The sequence below is a fragment of the Rhipicephalus sanguineus genome, chromosome 10, assembly GCF_013339695.2.
Source record: "Rhipicephalus sanguineus isolate Rsan-2018 chromosome 10, BIME_Rsan_1.4, whole genome shotgun sequence".
Lineage (NCBI taxonomy): Eukaryota > Metazoa > Arthropoda > Arachnida > Ixodida > Ixodidae > Rhipicephalus > Rhipicephalus sanguineus.
In genome coordinates this window covers 66,621,463-66,643,819 of record NC_051185.1, presented here as the reverse complement: position 1 = coordinate 66,643,819, position 22,357 = coordinate 66,621,463, and the positions used below count along the sequence as shown (strand labels likewise).

Here is a 22,357-nt window from a genome sequence, read left to right as displayed (position 1 = left end):
ACACGCAAAGTTGCTTTTAAGCACAATATTTTGTCTAGAGAGATAACGTTGAGCCCCATAATTGAAAATGACAACTCGCTACAGCGCTTGCAACTTTCACTGTCTCTTGGCATACTGTTCATCGCGGTCAAACAAAATGTGGCCAAGAATATTATTATTACTTCATACGTATGCATAAACACACAAGGACACAGGGTAAATAAGGAGCGAGCAGGCTGACAACTGCCACCTGGAGGAAAAATGCGCCAGAAGGAAGCAGGAGGATTTGCCGTGAGTTCATCTACAGCATTAAGGATTCACCTTAACAAGGATACGTACCCCCGAATGGGAAAGCTCAACATCCCACCCTGGCGAGACGTGTCCCCTCAGCCACTCCGCAATGTCGCACACGCTTCCAGCCACGGGCGCCGAATCGAGTATATGGGTCTATTTCGCGTTCCCTCCGAGAAAGTCCACGGAGTGAATTAGAACTTAGTCACGCGAATGGGACCGCTCCCTGTGTTCCTTTATTCCGTTCTGCAGCAGCTTTTCCGCCACGCTGCAAACGCGCATTCTTGTCCGCCCGAGCATTATCATTCCCCGCCCTACTCCGAACCGAGTCGTACTCGGCAGTCTCGATTACGGGCAAGACGCTACCACCACATTGAGACAAGGGGGGTTTGCGCGCGTAAAGGTGGTGCCGAAGCGAGAGGGTTGAAAATGCTTTGAAGCATACCGAAGCTCTCACGGCTGCCAACACAGCCCGAAACACGTTCGCACACACTCCTCCCACCCCCCTTCTATATAACCCCGCCAACCCACACACACAGTGCTAGCAGGCGCGCTCGCTCGCGCCGAACCAGCCGAGCCGAAAGCCTAGACGAGCCAAGCCACACACGCGCGCCTGCGACCATTAGCACCCGGGCACGGGGCATTAGGAATGCCTGTAGCCTTCCCATCCCCCCCACCACCCCTTGATCCTACCAAGGGCTCCCGCCGTTCATGCGCGCACGCCAACCGAGTCAACCTCCCACCCGCCCACGACTGCCAACCGCCGCCGCGACCATCGTGGCTTCTCACGTAGGCAGGCACGCCGGCTTGTCTAACCCCTCCCCCCCTCCTTCCTTTTCTCCCCCACAACCCCGGCTTCCGAGGCGGCGTTAGGGTCTGGGGCCGCCGGCGCAGAACGCGATCTGCGTAATGCCGTTTCTTTGTAAAAGCCCGCCGGACAAGACTTTGAGCCGCCCGGTCATAGCCTTAACGCGCGGGAGGGGAGCGCCGACGACAGCGCCGTCGGCGCCAGACGCATCAATTTTTTGTTTGTTTTTTTTTTTCCTTCCGCATCACCCTAGCCCTTGCCGCTTCCTGCGACGCTCCCTCGTCCCACTTTTATTGTCTTATTTTGACTGCTATGAGCTACTCTTCCCCCCTTTAACTCCATATATTTTTTTCACTTGCTTCTTTTACGTAATCGCGAAGATTCCTTTCATTCCTCTATGTGAACAGTTGGGTTTCGTTTTCTTAAACCAGGGATAAAGAAAGAACTGATTGAACTGCGCACGTCAGTCGAGTATTGCTTCTGTAATGTGCAGAATCTTTCATAAATTGAAAGCATTCCGAAAATAGAAATAAGAAAGAAGTTCACTGTAAAGTGGAGGACTGGAACGTATAACTGCTTGTATGTAGTTGAACAAGGGGTGGCGCCGACGCTCTCTTCTCAACGGTGCATGTGTCTCACCGAAGCTGCCCTGACGAAGTATGGTTTCTTTGTCGGAAACGTTGCACTGATCCTTGTTGATCGACTATTAAATAGCCCCGAAACCACTTAGAGTTCAAAGATGAGAGACAGTGGTTCTTTCTCGCCTTTACTACCCTTCCTACAGGCGACATCTCCTCCTCGCCGCTTATTTCTTCCTAAAATACGTGGACAACGTCAGCACTAAGCGTTGAGCATATCAGAATTTCGCGCTCGTCGGCTACACGCTGTTACCTCAGCTTGCGCATACGAAAATGCACAAAACGAAGTGAAATCAGTTGATCGCACACGACGGTCATGCGAGACAAGGAAGAACTGGCGTGCGAATCCATGGTAAAGCAGGGTAGGAGGCAATTCACAATTGATACCCTTTGTGTATGGACCGATCGAGAGCTTATTTTTTCCGTGAACAGACTAATGGCGTCACGAATTGTGCCGAAAAGACAGGAAACGCCAGGATAGAAAAACATCACAGGGTCCCTTATGCACACACCTAAGGCGACTAGAAGGCGAAAGCCATCTTCCTTTTCTTCTCAGTCCGGCGACCCTGCACCGCCACCCTCCGAAAGCTTTCTGCACGTAATGTGGTTTTTCCGCTGCCTCCAGGATCGGAGGCACCTCACCTGGTTTCGCACAGCCTCCGTGATCGGCCCACCTTCGACATAGCTGAGATGTCATGTGACGTTACGTCACTGTGACTTCATAATCACGTGACAAAATTTTGGCGATGTGTGACGTTGTGGTTGCGTGATATGGTGACGTATCACGTGATGATGATTTTTTGCCTCAATCGCGTTGATGCCGCCGACGCGAAACGCCGGTCACTTTTTTTGCATTTGATGAGGCATCTAAGGCTTTCGCCTTAACAAGGCGCTCGTTCTTTGCATTTTCAGGGGTCGGTTGAGGAGCTTTAAGATAATATATTCGAGTGAAGTTGCGAAGCGGTAGTTATAACGTAGACCTTACAACGCTTTCTCCCCGCTCGGTTGTTAAACAAACTTTTCAGCCATCGCATTTAATTAACTCTAACATCTTGGTCAGCGTAGATAATTGTACAAGCACCGTCACACTTAACCAAACTCGACCTATCTCTTCTGTGCCTGTACTGCGTATAGTGCTGTCTACGTAGACATCTGTTCGGGGTGGTATGAATGGGCTAGTTTAATGCGCTTTCATTTTGAATTCTCCTTTCAGTCCGTGTTCATTCAAAATTGGCCGCTATTTATGCATCACCATTGTTCGGGTTAAGCCTGACGGCGGCTGCACAACGTTTATAAGGCTGCGTATTTTACCAGGTGACTGAAAGTTTGAAAGCGAGGTTAAGCGCGCGAGGTGATCACGAAAGACGACGCTGTCTGATTAACTGGCACGAAGTAATCCATGCAGCGTCTCGTGAGAAAAGGCGAAAGGATGCCTGAACAAGGATGCCTGATAGGATGTCTCTTGGGAGCCTGAACAGTTCGAACGTGGAGACAGAGAAGTTGAAAAGCGTGGAGGTTCGGTAGCTAACTACAGTCAAAACTTTACATGCAAATTTCCACAGTGCGAGAACTGACTTCTCGTCTCGTCGTTCTCATTCAGAATAGGCACGGTCCTCGAGTGAGGAGAAAGTATAAAAGTGCGAGAGACCAGAAGAGGCCGGAATAAAAAAAAATCAATTGGCAACGCTTGTTTCGTGATACCACAGATGTTGGTTATTTTACACTCCACATCCCAACGGTTCTTCCACACCATTCAGTGGCGTGGGTGGTCCGCACATCCAACTTGAATACAGAAATTACCATTGCCTCAAGTATTGCGCTAAAGATCTCGTAAAGCAAACTGAATGTTATGAAGACACTCTCGATAGATCTCGATGGTGTTCTCATATTCGTGGCGTCTCCAGGAGTCGACAAAGACTACAGAGCACTTAACGACAACGCATTGTGGCACTGTAAACGCGTATTCTTTAGTAGGTTCCTCGACACAAACAGTGCATCAGCCATAGCCAGTCCACAGTGAGCAGATGTATAATAGGGAGGGGCATAGGCGTACGCACAAGGGGGGGGGGGTGAGTGGTGGAGGTAGCTAATACCTTGTCCTTGCGCGGAGTTCTGATCGTATGGGCCTCAGTGGGAATGAGTCATGATGAGCCTGGGTCGCTGAGAGGAGACTTCGCCCCGCTCTCTAATGAAGAACCCGGCGCGCGCCAATAGGGAGGGGCCCGTAGCCTATGATCATTCTAAGGTGCACATATCTTCGTCAGCACTCCTTTGCTGGTTCCTTTCTGCTAGTACCCTTGCTCGCTATCCTCCCCTCCCCCTGTGACATTTGCCGAAGATAGGAGCGAGTACGTCGCAGTGGCTCGTGATTACGTTTTTCCATCTGCACATGCTGCAGTGAGCTCTATCGCCAACGTGCATCCCTAAATAGGGAGTAAGTAAATTCGCAATGTTCTTCCATCACCCTTTGGACCCGTTCAGTTGGCTCTGTAGCACTCGCTTTCCCCTCCGTGCGTATCACGGAAAGTGCGGTATTCTAAGTGTCCCCCAACTACGCCTTTTTCCCTCCTTATTTCCTCTCCGACACTTACTTGTCGTTGTTTGTCCCTAAAAGGGGAGTAATGGGGGCCGTGGCGTGCCTTCGCTCCGGCTTCCTTTCTCTGCACTGTTAAGAGGGAGACGACGAGGTGCGCGAAAAACGGACGCCCGGGAAAGAAAAGCAAGGCGAAACGCTCCTCGGCAACCCGCGCGTGGGAGCCAGCAAAGCGGCAGCGGGGCGCCCGACGCCAACGCTGCCAAGAAACTCCGGTGGCAAGAATATTAATGGCGCCCTCCATTGGGGACGGCGGCGCCGCGTCGAAAGGACCTCGTTTCATCATCTGTCTTGCCATCAGGAAAGGACGCGAGAGGGTGAGGGGAAAGAGGGAAGGGGGAATGGCAAGAAAAGCATCCGTAGCTGGCAGCACTCTACAGAGTCACGCGCAGCCAGGTTCTTCCCTCATTCTCCTCACTTCCTGGCCACCTCATTCTCCGCAACCTTTCCCGCCCTTTTCCCAGCTTTCTTGAATCCCTTGTTTTCCCCACATCCTCAACCACCTCCTTTCCTTCCCCATTCTGTGCGTTCCGTGTTTAGGAATCGTCGCTAGCGGTGTCTTTCGCTCTTGTTTCTTCCACACGCTCAAAAAGATGCGGGGGGATTTGGGGGAGGGGGGGGACACGCCACGGGCTCCATCACCATAGCCTAGGCCGGTCGCGTACGGCCGCCCGACGTATGCCTCCAGAGCCCTCCTCGACGTTTCATTGGACTGTTGCCCAAGTAGTTGTGCGTCGCAGTGGGAAGAGAACTGCGCGCGGCGCTACTGAAGGCCAGTGTGTGTGTGTGTGTGTGTGTGTGTGTGTGTGTGTGTGTGTGTGTGTGTGTGTGTGTGTGTGTGTGTGTGTGTGTGTGTGTGTGTGTGTGTGTGTGTGTGTGTGTGTGTGTGTGTGTGTGTGTGTGTGTGTGTGTGTGTGTGTGTGTGTGTGTGTGTGTGTGTGTGTGTGTGTGTGTGTGTGTGTGTGTGTGTGTGTGTGTGTTGTGTGTGTGTGTGTGTGTGTGTGTGTGTCGTGTAACTCTTGTTTTCTCCCTTTTTCTTCACTTTTTTTTATTTTTTCACCACCGAATCTCCTTAGTCTTCGTCTCTGACTTCCCCACGACCGTCTTCAACAGCCCCGCCGACCGCTCATTCTCCGACGCTCCCGCTCCCCCGCTTCTAACTCTTCCTTCACGTCGGGCACTTTGTCATAATGACCGCCGTTCCCTATTTTTCTCCCGCGCGCCGTTTATGCCGCTTTGGTGCTCGCTTCCAAGGCGCAGGGAGAGGAATGTACAGCGCGCGTCGACGATTTGTTGGACAGCTGCCCGGTGGGAAAAGAAATGTCGCTGCTTGGCTTCAAGACGCGAGGAACGCCCCGGTATACTGCGACGCCGCGGCCAAGACAGCGGGAACATCCGTGATGACTTCGTTTTGCTGCCGCTTGTACGTGTTTCTCTACAACCTGCGGAGAGACGAGTGCGTCGAGGGGCAGTCGCGTATTTGAAGCGTAGTCGAGCGGCTTCTTATACCACACACATCAAACATCCTCGCACGAGCTTGCGCACTGTTTTATTTTCTACCATGCACTCAGTTGCAATTTGTTGAGGAGACTATGTAGGTTGTGACGTTTTATCACGCGCATATTATTTATCATACTCCTGCCTTTACGTATCGCCGCCTGAGTATGATAATGGTCATTGTCTCCTGCAGTTCATCCTGGGCTCATTAAAAGCCTTGCCGGCGTTCTTTCAGCGATGCTGTATGTGGCTAGGTTCTGGCGGATCGCGCCCATAGACAAGCGACGCGTAGGACGGCATTGATCGGCTCGATACTCGGCGTCGCGATACTCGGCGGCGGCCCTTCCCACTGGTCGTTGTGTCCCTTTTTCTCGTGACATAGAGATCGCGCCAGCAGTATTATCATCAGTTGCTCTTTGGATTCGCTGTGGGACAGACGCATGGCATTCGCTCGGAAGAGCAGCGGGTATTGAAGGAGCGCCAACACCCACAGAAGCGCAAATAAATGGGTGTGAAAATGACGTGACGCCGCTGTCGTAGAATGTGCAGCCGCTTGCTTCGCTGGATTCCATCTTTAGAATAATGGAAGGGCTCTGATTTTCTTTTCTTTTATTCCTTCTACTTTGTTTCAAACAATGATATCACAGTTCCCGTGTACTTCTTGTTACTCATGGATGCGTAATTTTTTATTCGGTTTTGTCACGGTTGGTCATGCATCAACTTTCTTATAAGGTTAACTGTTGTAGTAACGGTGCCTTCAGCGCAGAGCTCGCATGCCGAATCTAAATCTGCGCTAATGTTCGGAAAAAATCATAACTTTTTTTTTTTCAATCAAAATCACAGACTCTTTTCAACAAGCAAACGAAGATGACATTCAGGTGGTAATATGCTGCATTGCGGACAGATTTAAGCATTTAAAATTTCCATGGAAAATCCCATGGTGTCAAGCAAGACAGTCGGTGGTAATGATGCCCATGTAACTATATTCTCTTTATCTAAAGTTGAGCTATTTCACGTCAGTATGCAGTCACGTAGTCCTGCAATATACACGGAACTCCCTCAACATTAGGTATAGGGGACGTTTTGTCAGTCCGTCCGTTCGTCCATTCGTCCGTTTGCCTGCCTGTCTGTCTGCACCTCTGTTTATTTGTTTGTTTCTAGATAGGCTTCCCTCGGGCTCAGACTTCCTAACATTCTACTCGGACTGGCTCACTCTCGCTGAGCTGGCCTATAAACTCTAGACAGCAGGGCTCCCTCACAATCATACCCTCCCGAATTATACATACTCAGTAGGACTGCCAAGGCCTCACACACACATTTCGCGGCGAAATGTGTGAGTCGACTCGTGTTTGAGTTCATCAACCAATTTTGTGCGACGTATCATCATGGCGAATCAGTTGTGCAGAAGGCCGAAGCGCGACGAAGGTTTTGCGAAACGACAAAAAATGACGTTGGCGTTGATCCCAGAGCAGTGGTTCTCAAATGGAGGCCCACGAAGCCATTTTTCGGGGTCCTCGAAACCCATCCTCGAAAAAACACAAAAACAAAGAAGACTCGTTTTTTGGACGCACACTAAGTCACGTGACAACAGCCCCTTCTGATTTTTTATTTGCTTCACCGCATCACACTGTTGCGTTGGGGCGTAGCTCACTAATGTTTCCCCTTCTGTATGAGCTGGCTGTAAAGCTTTGTTGCAGTTTTCTACTACATATAAATGCAAGAATACTCCGTCTTGGCTTGCATATTTGAAGAGCAAACATAGCTAGGAACAGGTTGAATGCGGCGGCAGAGCGCACAACTTATTGTTAAGCTGTAGAGATTGAATTGGCGTGGAACTCTAATTTTGTCATTTGCATGTTGTGTTAATTTATGACCACCCTCCTTTTTCTCTCACTACAAGGGGTCCCTCGTCACTTCCACCTGTCCACAAAAAGGTCCCCGAAACATCCATGGCTGAGAACCACTGTCCCAGAATATGGCCACGCCACAAAGGAAAACCATACGATATTCACGAAAAGAGAAAAATCTTAGCAGCCGAAGAAAAACTTTGTTATTTATAGTCATGGAGATAAACCATTGACCAGCGCTTTTTGGATGCGGTCACTCAATAACATGAGCTGACCAGAAGTCTAGCAGATCGCACAGACAAATCATCACAATCCACAACCAGAAACAGAAAAGCATTGCGCGGCGTAAGAGAGTGTGCGGAAGACCGTTAGCTTACCTTTTCAATCTACTTTATCCTGGTTAGTTCAGGTAGTAGACCAACAGCCCACACTGCAACAGATCAGAATGAAGTGCTAAAAATTAAACCGGCTTCGAGAACCTTGTATGAGTTTCCACAGAAGCGCTTCGTGTTTTGTCTAAATGACAACATTTTTTTTTCATAGTGCTACTACTAGGTATGGCCACTTCAATGAAGGCACATTCGGCTTGAGCCACTCGTCAGATTTTCCGTCATGTCTAGCGGTATGTCCGGCATGTTTTGTTTTCTCAGCAGTGGTAAACAAGTACGTGTTTTTTCGATCAGTTATCCGGAATATAATATTTAATTGAACACGTTCTTTAAGCCGCTGATTTAACACTTTCTATTTAAAACAATGCAGCCAACGAGACTGGTGGTCCCGGCTTTACACACGTGAAGGATTAATTACGCTGTTGGTAACGATGGCACAGTAAAAATTGCATAGGTATCATGCGGCTATCTTTCGTTCAGCGAAGTCATGCGGCAGATTAAAATTAAACTACGAAAATTTGACATATTCATTCGAAATCTAATAAATTTATGGAGTTGGTGTAATAAAAAGCGGCATATTGATTATTATACTACAAAATGGCCCCCTTATTCGAACTAATAATTATGAATTATTTTGTTTAACAGGCCAATTCGCTGTAGTAGTCTTCGTTGTAGTGGCGTTCACATTACATGGAAAAGGTAGGAATCTTGCCAGGCCATGTGGCACGCTTCGTTCTACAGGCTGTTTCGAAGTACAGGCGTTCGTTGTAGCGGCGTTTGACTGCACTGCGAAACTTAGAGGGTTAAAACGTTTCGCTGCGCCGGCAATATTTCGTTAAGTGGAGCTTTGTGTTCCCCCTTTGTGTTGCACGCCGATGCATGCAACACCAGCCGTGGCCCCCTACCGGACGTTTACAAGGACGTATGCGATTAGTGAGCTAGTCAACCTCCCATCGTTTGCGCCAGTGCATACTGAAGATGCCAACTGCATAGGTGGCAAAGCGTCCACACTATCTCCTTTTTAACATTTTTTATGTTAAGTCGGTCTGAACCTTTTTCTATCGTAATACATAAAGGCTATATTGCAGGGGCTAGTTATATTCCGCGCTCCTCTATCACCCGACTGTTAGTGCGAACGTGGTCTGTTGTAGAGTAGCATGCATGAAATCCTGCTTGGGTCTTTGGTTGATTGAATCGTAAGGTGGCCTTCATTCTATCAGCGATTACCTTTGTAAATAGCTTATAGGAAATGAACAGTAAGCTAATCGGCCTGTCTTTATTGAAGTCCTTGACGTCCCATTTCTTATGCATTAATATAATGTTAAAAGAGTACTGACAAGAATTTAAAAATTTTTCGGGTTGTTGCTCTAAATGAAAGCACGGGTGTCGAGAACCCTAAAAAGAGTCTCGTGGTGCCCGGGGATGCATTGCATATATTTTTAATACCGCTTCTTTCAATCAGCAGTTTCGGTTTCGGTTTCGAGAGGGCGGCTTCATAGTGACGTGTCAAGTCTGCCCGTGACGTCACGGGCAGACTGCAACCCACGAAATATGCACCTGCTGTCCTTTGCTGTCAGTCGAACGTGGTTCATGATGAGTGAACTGTCGTCCAGTGCCTCCGACAGCGATTTCTGTGATTTAGGCTGCATGCAGAACCCAGACTTCGCAAACCAAGTGAGCTGACTTGAAACGTCATAGGGCTCTCCATGCGGTGAAGCTGCCTTGCAGATGCTGGGAGATGAAAACTTTAAAATCAAACTTAAACATTTATACGTGTTTCCCGGATGCGGTGAGGGGAGAGCGTTAACACTACATGCCAAGGAAACCAAAAACGTCCGTTTTGCTGCACTTCAAAATTGTGTCAGTACTCCTTTAACATTCTTGCAATATTCTGGTGCGCTCGAAGTCAAGAGACACTTCGTATACAGGGTGGCCATATTTTCTAGAACAATCTGTCCACCGTTCATCATTGAGAAGCGGGAAAGAAACACAGCGACTAAGAAGAGATACACACCGGACAAGCGCTGTGCTACTGTCCACCGTCTATCAACCGACTTGCTGTTATCAGATCCCCACCAACTGCTTCGCCTCTTTGCATAAGTGAAGAGACACCAAATTTCATATTTAAAATAGAACAGGTTTTGGGATTGACGGATGCGTTTGATTAAACTTTCTTTTTTCATTATCTGAAAGTTTTCTATTAATGTATTATTTGACAAATTTTAATTATTCTTTAGAAGACATGTTTACACAAAAGACATGCCAAGCATGAAGCCTGAAATGTACGAGAGAAAAAATTAGAGGCGACCTTAATTCTTAACTTAGATGTCTGGTAGTGCCACTCGCACCTCGCCGTTCATGTGGCCTGGTGTATTCCGTGGGTTAAGTTTGTGTTTCGTCGCGCTTGCCAAGTGGATCTCGGAGGCCACGTATGATGACGCGCGTCGTTCAGATCTGCTCCGCCAGGCGCCGCAGCGATCACAGCTGCTCCCGAGACAATCTGCTCTTTCAATGAACTCAATCAATTAATTTTCATTAATCATCCTGACAGTAATTGACCCTTATCTTAAGGAAAAAAATGATCCGATATTATATGTATCGAATATAACTCTTAATTCAACCAGAACCATCTATTTCGTACTAGTATTACTTAACACCGGAAGTGCTTGCAAGAGAAACAAATGTGTCCCTTCTTGCTCGTGGCAATTATATAAAATGTATAGGATAAAAGAGTGAACGCTGCAAAGATACACGCCAAGCACTTCTCAATTTAACTCCTCACACGTATGACTGGAAAGAGAGGGCGACCAAAAACATTTAAAAAGTCACTGGGCGGAGGCCACTCTCAATCAACGCAAATATTAAGACGTCCACAAGCCAAGATCACCGGCCGCTAATTATGGTCGAAGCAAAAGTATACGCGCGAGAAAGTCCTCATCCACGTAAGCGTGGCTACGGGCCGTTTAAAGTTTTCTTTTTTATTCAACCATTTCTTTCCGCACACCTACTCATCACAGGCTTTCCCCATTTTGATTCTGCTGATTCCTTCTCTGTTTTTTCTTACCGTGCCTTCCATATCATTAAAATATTTGAGACCTCCTTCTTTTTCGTTGTTGTTCTTTTTTAATTTATTCCTTCAACCCAGATTCCGTGGCTCATTTCAACCCAAGGCGCCGTCATTTGAACCTCTCGTCGACTCCCGTTTTTCCTTTTTTTTTCTACTTCTACTCTCCGCATCCTCCCTTTTGCATCTTTTAGTCCCTTTTTCTTTCCTTTATTCCTCCTTCTGCTCCGTTTACCCTCTTTTTTTACTCCTTTTTTCTCCCCATCTTTCTTTCTCCTTTTCCTCTCCCTTCTGAGCTCCATCCCCATTTCGTCTTGCTGTTCGCACCACCGCCGATCTTCCCTGCTCGCTGTCTCACGCTTCCCTCTTTACCCAACGCCTCGCTTTCTTATCCGGCCACGTTTCTTTTTTACTTTTCCCCGTTTTCTTTTTCTTTTCTTCCTTACCTCTTTTCGCGCATCACTTAAGCTCTTCTTTCGCTTCCTCGATGTCTTCCTTCTCTTTTGATCCGCTCGCTTTTACGTCTTGCTTCCCCTTTTTTTTTTCTTTCTTCCCGTACAGGGCCTCTTCTTTCCCGCATCCCGTTTCACCTTCGTTTCATCCGCGTTTCCTCGCATCTGTGGCGTTTGAGGTGAAAGGGGCTGCTCGCTTTGGCTTCTTTCTTTCGCCTATGCTTGCTTTTGTTCTTAGGCGCTCGCCCATTTAGCGTTTCCGTCTCCCTATATCTACTTTCCCTTTCTTTCCTCCTTATCCCTACTTCCCCCGTTTCTTCCCGAGGCCTAGGTCAGACCTCATTCCCCCTTTTTCCCTTTTTTCCTCTTCTCGTTGGCTTTGTTCCTGCCGCTTGTTCTCACCCTGAGCACTTTTTTTTTTGCTTGCTCGTTTGGTGGCTCTTCGCGACGCTCGTTCACGGCGATGCGGCGTTGTTTCTTACGTCTTCGCCGCCACCTTCACACGTGCTATTCAGAGCCGTTCGCCACCGGCAGCGTCGTCGCCTCCTTTAGTGTAACCCGCACTCAACGCTCCCTGATCACTATACCGGCTGAAACCCGCACTTTCATTATAGCCGTTATCGCTCTAATAAACTAGCTTAAGTTCGTATACCGATACTTTGTTCTTTTTCTCTCGTCATTTATTCGGCGTTTTCCCGTTTTTGCGATGCCCGTGGACACGAGATGCGCGTTTAGTTCCGCTGCGGCGAGAACGTTGTTACTAGCAGGGTGCCATCGCGCGGTGTTCGGAAGCTGACACCTGTCGGCAGCAGCTGTATACGTGGATCGGTCGTATTGACGAGACTAACGTGAGTGCAGCTATACGTGCGAAACCGAAGTGGCGGTTCGATTGCTAGGCGTCACCGAACGTAAGGAAAAACGAAACTATAGAAGCACTCGAAGAGGACGACGTTTGCTGTAACTGTTCGCATCCCTCTGGCGATGACTGCTCTTTGGTCGTAAATTTCGGAGGACGGTGTTTTGGGGGTGAAACGCGGCCCGCGTTCACGAAGTTTCGTCAACATGATAGCGTTATATCATCGGTACACGTTGCACTACCCGGATATCAAGGTAAAAATCGGTATTGACGAAGGATCAAAAACTGCGGCGACGACCAAACGCTGGCTTTATCGAGATGCGAAACAGTTGGAACAGTGCCGGCCCAGGCGCCACACTCACAGAACTTCTCTTTCATAAATACGCTTCGCCATTAGTCGGTCGGCTTCTCCAGTGACGCGTACGCATCAGGATTGACAGAAACGTTCTACTGGAAACTGTTTTTTTTTTGCGTAAGACATTATTGTGAACGCAGGCCCTGTCCCTCACACTTCGACCTCCACGGCAGTTTCTTGCAATGTCAGGGGTCGCGCTTTTTGTGTCATCTTCATCACTGGTACCACAGACTTCGGCTATGTATATTAAACTTCTCACGGTCAAATCACGTGCTCAAAATGGCACTTGCCTCCTTGAAGCACAATGCTGATCAAACAGGGTCGTTTGCGCTTCCGTGCAAGTTGAACACGCTTCCACATCTTCACTTAAGCACCCTTATTATTGTAGCTCGATAATCCTCTCAATCACAAACGCGTCACGACTTCCAATGCCTTTCACAAACGTTAGAGTCGTTTGTCTTTCGGAGCACTCTTGGAATAGTGCTTCACTATATTTTCGTAATTTAAGGCTTTTATACGACTGTGGCAATGATGGGATGTTGAGAGCTGCTTCTCACAAAAGTCCTCGTAGCAGAAATCGATAGTGACCTTACTGCAGTCTCCGGGGAAAGCACCTGCCCCGGAGGCGTCAGATGCTATACGCGGATCGAGATCGAAATCATAGAATTTATTCCCAGCGGCAGTTGCCGTATTCGTATGGGAAGGAATGTGGAAAATTTTGTACACTGACCTTTGCGTGCACCTTCTAAGAAGTGAGCTGAAGTGTTGCCAACAGATCGATATAGAAAGATATTGAGCGTCGAATGACAGTCCATGTGCGTCAGCCATAATCATAAATATCATTGTGGACTTCTCGAGAATCCCAAATCAGTCCCACCTAAAAAACATTCGATATGAAAAAAAACAAACTGTCAGGAGTTTGTGACGCATTGCACGCCCGGCCGGTAACTTTTCTCTATATTCACCACAACCACACGAAGCCAACAAGTCAACAGGTAACGACGCCAATGAAATCATGGTGGGCGTTCAGTTAGCACTGTAACGAAACCACTTGAAGCGAGAAGCGCGAATTATCTAGAGTACTCAGCGCACCATACATAAGTAGTACGCTTTCGAACCTCAGTCCTATCAACTCGCGTGACAACCAGCGACAGCGCCTCCTGCAATAAATATCGATTGAGAAATACTGATCTTCAGCCTCAATCGGAAGATATTCTTAAGCCCGTCGAATGGCCTGCCTTCGCAACGCTGCACGCAATCTAGCATGAACAGCGCGCCGGCGGAAGCTAAAATCCCTGCAAAGGAATGCAGCCCGCTCAAAGCGAGCCGAAGGCATCGGCGGCGAAGCAAGCCGACTGTAAGCTTTCTTCTCCCGCGCGGGTGTGGGTCTCCGTGATCCGTTTGCAAAAGAGAGCGATTGTAGCGGGGCGTTTGCTTGGTGTAAAGGCGCGCAGCGGGGTGCGGGCGTGTGTAGATACGGCTTAACTCGGCGCGCAGTCGGCATCGCGAGCACATATTTCGGACTCCGCTCTGCGGCGGCCTATCGCGCAGCTGGGGCGGGTTTTAATTCACTGAAGCCTGCAGCTGGTGAAAAAAGGGCGACCCGAGAGCGCACAGTCGCTCATCCGAGAGCCCCACGCACGAGAACGAGCAGCAACAAGAGGCTTGGGTTAGCAGCCGCTTGCGAGGAGTGAGGGTGGACTGCACTCCCCTCGGCATCGATATGAAGCTGGCAACGGAGACTTATTATTATTAAGGCGAAAGCCTAAATAATAATAATAAATTCGCCGTCGGCGTTTTGCGTCGGTGACCCGCGGCGTAGTGGACATTTGTTCAAAAAAAAACATTATCACGTGATGACGTCATCATTACTTCACAAATCACCAAAATTTGTGACGTCACGTCACATGATGACGTCATCACGTGACATCGTAGCTTGGTCAAAGGTGGGCCAATCACGGAGGCAGTTCAAAACTAGGTGAAGTGCCTCCTATCCTGGAGGCAGTAGCTTTCAGAGGATGGCGGGGCAGGACTGAGAAAAGAAGGACTTTCGCCTTGGAGTCCTCTTAGGTGAATGCGTAAAGTACCCTGTGAGCTTTTACTAGTGGGTCTAATGGCGCAAAAGCTACAATAGTCACAGAACGCGAAGACAAAGTACAATGGATACGCATCAGTGTGATCAGTGACTACGGTTAAGTGTAAAATGACTGTAATAGGGCCCAAAATTCTGCGCACTAAACGTGGCAACGGCAACTAAACGTGACGTGTGGTCCGGAACGCTTCCACTTCGAAATTTGTCCGCTTTCTCGTTCATGCAAGAGGCAGGCCCGTAGCCTCCCCTCCCCCTGAAATTTTCATGGCACATGGTGTTTTATCCAAAATAAATTATGAAATTGGGCGTTTTTTCGCAAATAGTCAAGGCTTTCAGCAAGTGCCTCCCCCCCCCCCCCGAAAGAAATTCCTGGCTACGGGCGTGGCAAGAGGTAGTCGGGTTGTAGAGATAGTGAACAATTCGTTCAAATACAACAACAAGACGAAAAGAAAAACACCAAAAACTCTTACACATATGCGGCGCTACACCGTGCTGGATTCCGCAGAACCGGTTTGCGCAGAAGTCCTGGGTTCGATTCCCACCGAAACCGAATATTTTTTATTATTTCTTTATTTGCGTCTACCTCGAATTTTCGCTCACGGACAACGCTGATTTCTCGCACACAACCAAAGACGCCCACGCCGCCAAAACCGGCATTTCTGCGAAGCGAGCTCTTTAACGCTGTCGCGTTAAAATCTAACGTCTGACGAAAAGCGGGACAGCTCCGCTGTCCAGCGGCTTTCACGGTGTGGAACTGGCCAGATTTTTTAGATGCGAAGCATCTTATGGCGGAGTTCAATCCGGTGGTGGTGGTGTGCGGCGTGACCACCCTTACTGCGCATGCGCAAACCCTCTCCACACACCTCCTCCCTACTCCTCCTCTTCACTCCCACTCCCCCTCTCGCGCGCATCATTCTCTCCTGCGCAACGCCGCGATGAGCGCCAACGCATGCGCGTCCCCTCCCCCTATATCTCCTCTCCTACACTCCCCCTCCCCCCTCTCGCGCGCCTGTCGACCGGGTCTCCCGCTCGCCCTGTGAGATTAACGGCCAGGCTAGAAGGAAGACACGACGCTAGTAGCGTTTCTCTTCGCTTTCCACGACGCGAGGTCGGTAGCATGCCCGAGGTCAGTAGCATGCCCAACGAACGCCAACGGAACGCGATCGTGCAAGTGCTCTCCGGCTTCGCATCGCCTCATGGTCCCCTTTAGCGGTAGATGGTGTAATATTTTATAGCAGCGGCGTTACACCATTATGGGCGCAGTAAACCGTCCTTGTATAAGTACACGTTTCTTGTCACTGGACTACTGGGCATCGCAACCACGCTCAACAAGCCACCAAAACGTGAATACTGTACGAAGTCTGTACTAAACAGCAGCATAAGTGGTACAAGTGCTCACCCCTTCATCGAACAGCTTCAAGCATTCATTTCCCTTGTGACGAGGCCGCAATACGCCGATATCTGACGGATGCCAGCACGTACCTCTCTTTTAAAACAAGAACCTTGTATGGAGGACGAGGAAGTAAGTTTTTAGGAAACACTCATCAGGATTGCTTCATGAAGTTGCAGCATCAGGTCCGGTGTTTGCTGCGCCAGCGAGAAAGTCTTCATCCGTAAGTGAGTGGGGATAGTTCATTGTAGCCCAGGATCCCTGATTGTAGCTGAGATCAACACTAATAATCCACGACTTGTGTGACGTAACATCGACCACAAGTAAAGCCTCACCATGTTTCCCGTGAATTGAAGTCACGTGGCCCATTATACATCTCTCTAAGACAACTAGAAGGCAAAATCCATATCCTTTACAGAGCGATGCTGCATACCTCTACCTCGGGACGGTTTCGTCTCCGTTGAGTAAAGACCCAACGCCAGCTCCCTAAACCACAAACAGAGGCTCGCGCTCGCGGGCTCCTCTGCTAGCAGGTGCGCGCGTACCTTGCGTTTTCACCACAGACGCTGAGGCAGGGCATTCGGATTGGTGGACAGACGAGCCGACGAACGCGTTCGCTGTAGACTCGTGCACAACTGCAAAGCCACAACTAAATTTCGACCTCTGGGTGGTTTAGGGGCCCTTTAACAACTGAAGGCAAACAGCATATCTTTCTTTGCAATCAGGCATACAGCATAGAGCTCAGTATTGGTTTCAATAAAGAAAACCGCAAAACAAGCATCAAAACCGCATGCTGAATGATAAGGCGCCTGTTGACAATGGGAACACCCTTCCCCGCGTTCCCGGTAAAGATTAGGTTACAGCTGCTTTGCCATTCGCACAGGGGCTTCGAATAGCGTCAAACGGGCTTTCCTTCTCACCGCGTGTGTTTCCCTGTTTCATGTATAAATGGGAGAACAGCCTAGCAACTCATTAAGTTCATTCTACGACTGCCATGGGTAGGCCACGGATATTAAGGACACCAGAAGAACATCGTGAATACAATGCTGTACGAAAGGAACAAATGCGTCTTGCTGAAAATAGTCGCGGAACTAAACGCGGTCTACTACAGCAACCACAAAGTGATTATCACTACCATTACTCTAAAGTAATAATAACCCCCCTCCCCTTCAGCACGTGTGATGCTTGATACAGCTTCGCTAGACATTCACGTTCGCAGGGGTGGCGGGGGGCAATTTTCTTCGCAGTCGATTGTATTGATTCAACCCCCCCCCCCCCCCTCAACCCCTTGAAAGCTTTCTGCGCCCAACGTGATTTCCGAGTGCCTCCGCCCGTACAAGAATGTATGTAGACAGTCTGTAGACTGTCTAAAAATGGGCTTATACTATCTATAGACAGTCTAAATCTATTTTGGTAAGGGCGGGACCAGCCCACAATTGACCAAGCGACGATGTCGTGTGATGACGTCATCGTGTGACCTCAGAGTGGCGTCACGATGACCTAGCAAATTTTGGTCATATGGTGCCGTCATCACGTGAGGAGCATGCTTATTGCAACATTCGTGCTGACGCTGCCGCCATTCGGTAACTTTTCGCGTTTGATGAGGCATCTAAGGCTTTCGCCTTAAAGGGACACTAAAGAGAAAGAATGAATCGGTTTATATCGATAAACTGTGCTCTGAGATCTCTAATATCGTTAATTTCGCCATCATATGTTTATTAATAGAGCAGAAAATCAAGTTCAAACTTTCATTTTTAAATTTCGCGCCTAAATTTCCCCACATGACGTCACGGATTTCAAAGTGTATTTCAAAGTGTATTTTGGCGCCATTGACTCAACAAAATTACCCCAAACTTGGTATGTTAAGTCTATGCCCCCTCAGAGGACAATGTGCCTCATTTTTACCGAGTAGGAACTACATAGTGTCTAGAAGACGCCGTCAAAACATGTGACGTCACGGCGAATGGTATGGAGGCTTCAAGGTGGCGTCGCCACCCACATTTTGTTCTTGCCTGTTTTCTTGCTTACTAAGCGTCTTCTCGCAGCGAGCGTGGTGTTTTTGGCATCGTGAAAGAGTACTTTACTAATATGAGAAAAATCGTTTTGCTCTTTAGTGTCCCTTTAATAGTTGGTAACATCTGCCTCGAGCACTCGCTATAGATTGCGTATGTTATGCTGGTTCGAGAAGTTCAATGAGCTACTTCGCGTATGGGAGACCCACCACTAATACTTGCTCGCACTTGGGAAACAAAGAAAGCACGCAGAGCCTCCCTGCACGCCCTCCTCTCCTCTTCGTCACATCCCCGTAATCAGCGTGCCAAGTCTTGTCCATCGTGCGAGCCCGTACAACACGCTCTGTGAAGCGTCATTACGGAAGCTGTGTCGAAAAAGGGACGTCAAAAAGGGTTGCTCTCCGGCTCCACCGTGAACACGAGCGCGCATGCAAATTCGGGGGAACTCATCTGGACCGAACTCTTTCTTTTCCTTCATCCAGTCTATCTCGCGTTTCCTGGGAGGTACTCACCTCCCCGCAGTCTCCGCTGCCAGACAGCGGGACAAACGAATTTTGCGAGAAACACACAGGGAGAGGTCGCGAGGACGTGCAAATAAATGAGGCTAGTAAGAACGGTGCTCATGTTTTTCGGGTGGAGAATCGAGGGCAAAAGAAAGAAAGAAAGAAAGAAAGAAAGAAAGAAAGAAAGAAAAAGAAAGAAGAAAGAAAGAAAGAAAGAAGAAAGGAAAAGAAAGAAAGAAGAAAAGAAAGAAAAGAAAGAAAGAAAGAAGAGAAGAAAGAAAGAAAGAAAGAAAGAAAGAAGTAGAATAGATAGACCGAAGTGAGATAGGTGTGTGAGCCCTTCTTTTCACATGCGATGCTGCTGCCGCTGAGACCGCGATGAGTCCTGGAAGATGCGTCGTTCACAGGAACGCCTGGCCTGCCACGGCGTCGGCGACGTTAGGACGACGCGCGGGCTCATCTTCTTCAAAGGCCTAAACGAGAGAAAAAAAAAAGAAAAGCGAACACAACAACGTTCGTCTCTCCTTTTGCTTTCCTTCTCTTCTCCTCCGCTTCGCCGTAGTCAGCTGTGAAACGGAGGAGCGAAGGCGGTAGCGTCGAGGCGGTAGTTGTAGTAGTAGTAGCAGGCATGGCAGGAGGAGAATAGAAGGCGCTCTCCAGGCCAGGGCTTGAACCCCGCCAGTGAAGTGGAATGAAGAAGACGACAAGGAAGAAGAAGAAGCAGGAGAGAACCCCAAGACCCCGTGGCGGGAGGGGGGGGGGGCACGCACGCAGCGTACACGCTTGTCGGTGGTGAAAAAAAGTTGACACCCGGCCGCGATTTACGGCCCGTGGCAGCTGCCGGGAGAAGGCCGAGCGCCGCCAAAGCCTCTGGCGCGAGCTCTGCCCTGTTCTGAGGGTCGCAGCGCTATAGTTTTGACGCCGGGCCTGGCTGGTAGGTGAAACGCGTGCTTGTCTGTCTGTGCGTGCGCGTGTTCGCGAGGTTGCTTCGGGGCTCCCGTGCAGAGTTGTTTGCTGGCTGCCGTGCGACACGGCTGCCACCGCCGGCCGATGGCCGTGACCGGGTGACCCGTGGTCCAGAGACTGAAGAGGCTGGCATGTCTGCCCGACGAGCACTGTCGTAGGATTAAGAGTAGGTTGTGGCCCGAGAAACCATCAGGACACCCTGACATCCAGACGCCTTGACCTCTGCGGCAGGGATCGTGGGAGTGCTGAGAGCGACGTTAGGTTCTTTGTGCAAAGCGTGCTAAAGATAACAAGATGAATGTGGACGCATATGGACCGAGCGGTCATCCGGCTCAAGCTGTCTGCCACTCTGATCCTTGATAAGGACTACAGAGCTTCTATGACGTCACGAGGGGCATCAACCTCATGATGACTGGAGAAAGAGGTACGGTGGGCACATGTCGCGTCCCCTACGGAAGGTGTTCCACGTGATTCGCTTTTCTTCATTGCCTAGAGTGTGATTTGTTGTAACGGCAAGGTAGACTCATACGACAGTTTCATAATTATCAAAACACTTTCGAGGTGTTGTTCTCTGGCTCGCACTATCCGTTCTAGACTCAATTATTTCCGTCACCATACTCTGATATCTCATTAAATGCTTTTTATGGTTTTTTAGACCAACGTTTTGCGGGTGCGACGCAATGGTCAGACAATATATATATATATATATATATATATATATATATATATATATATATATATATATATAATATATATATATATATATATATATATATATATATATATATATATATATATATGCTTCCATTCGCTTCTTAATTCATATGCGCGGCCACAATCAGCAACGCCTCCCCAGAAACACCAGCTAAGGCTAGGCATTCATAACGCACATTAGTAGATCACGCATAAAACAAGCAGCTGAGAAATGCTTATACAATTATGAAACTTCACATGGAAATAAGGCTGCAGTGTGAACAGTAACCAATGTCTGACAGTAGGGAACGAAATAAAGGGATCGAGAAATGTTACGGACTACAACTCGGATCTCGTAATGATACACACCAGAGTGTCAAGACTCCGCAGCAATTTGAACCACTTAGAATTCATTGACGTGAACATACATCGAACTGCACGAGCGGTTTTAGAATTTCGTCTAAACCAAACGTTGCCGCCATGACCGGAAGCAAACAAATCACTAAGCCTTTACAAATGTGACTGCAACGCATATAAAGACAGCAAACAGATAGACCGACGAAGACGAGCGCTGTTGTCGCTCTGTCTGTCTGCATGTTGCCTTGACATGCACTGCAGTCATATTCGTAATGGAATACCAACTAGATCGTTCCCACGCCTTACGTCATAACTAAGAGCTCAGTAGCCCTGCACGATAGTTACTGGACAACCGCACAATGTAATCAATAGAGTACGAGGCAATCGCTCAAATAACTCAACCAATCGACGCACAAAAGTCTGGTGAAGTAAGTTGTAAACGCTTTGGGCCCGTCGTCCCACCGGCTACTTGAATGTAGATGCCAACGCTGCAGAACTTATGAACTCACATTTAAACTAGCTAAAAAACTTATTTACTAGGAAGTAAAACGCTTGCATGATGACATGTGAAAGACGGTGGCTGTTCTACGGATAAAGTAGCACCGTTGACACGACGTAGTTCGGGCGCTGAAATGCCACTGCAGCACTTTACAACGTGAGACACGGATCCACTGGTAAAGGGAGCACTTGCGAGCAGAGCATGTCCCAATTTCACACTCTTGTAAAGTCATAGTAGCTTACATTTGCATAAGACTACCAATGGTTGACAGTTAAGACTCCTCTTGACAATTGCTGTTCGGGAGCAATGTTTCCACGTCCACTTGCCGTTAGGGGGCCAGCAGAAAGGTGCTAAGTGAAGTTTTCTCACTGTGGACCACACTGTACCCATATAACTCCCTCTAACTGGCGCCTTTAGGGCGGGCGAGAGATTTGAAGGGGTGCGTTCTCTGGATCTCTCGCTAACACTCCACCACTCACTCTCTCACCACAACAGTAATTGGCCTCCGCAGTGCACTATCTGACGAATGACTCTCAAATGATGCTCACAGTTCAACCCTGACCCCGAGACTCCAGCAGCCTCGAAGCATGTGACAACGGCGGTGGCCGGACCTGTAAAGCAATGGAGGGTACTAACGGGGTAAATTGGAAGCCATGGGGAAAGGCCTTGGTTCTTCAGCGGAAGTAAGTTGTCCGAGGACAAAGACGACCTTCAGAAACACAATATGCAAACAGGACGACTCCTACATGTGCGCATGCGCGCCTGTGAATGCAAGTGTCCATGCGCGTACGCATGGGTGAATGTGTTTGTGCGTGTGTGTGTTCAGTAACTCGCAAGTTTAAACACTCCGACAACACTATATATATATATATATATATATATATATATATATATATATATATATATATACATATATATATATATATATATATATATATATACATATATATATATATATATATATATATATATATATATATATATATATATATAGTTAGGAAATTGTACATAATGTATCATAGATAAGATTGAGAACTTGTTGAAAAAGTGCGCCTGTCTCTTGCCCTAATGTTAAA

The 22,357-nt window shown here is 48.3% G+C and overlaps 1 protein-coding gene across 11 annotated transcripts in view; it reads left to right on the top strand.

The window, feature by feature from the left end:
* The window catches only part of LOC119372049 (trithorax group protein osa), a 303,909-nt gene that overhangs the window by 46,552 nt on the left and 235,000 nt on the right, over positions 1-22,357 (top strand). The window lies entirely within an intron of this gene.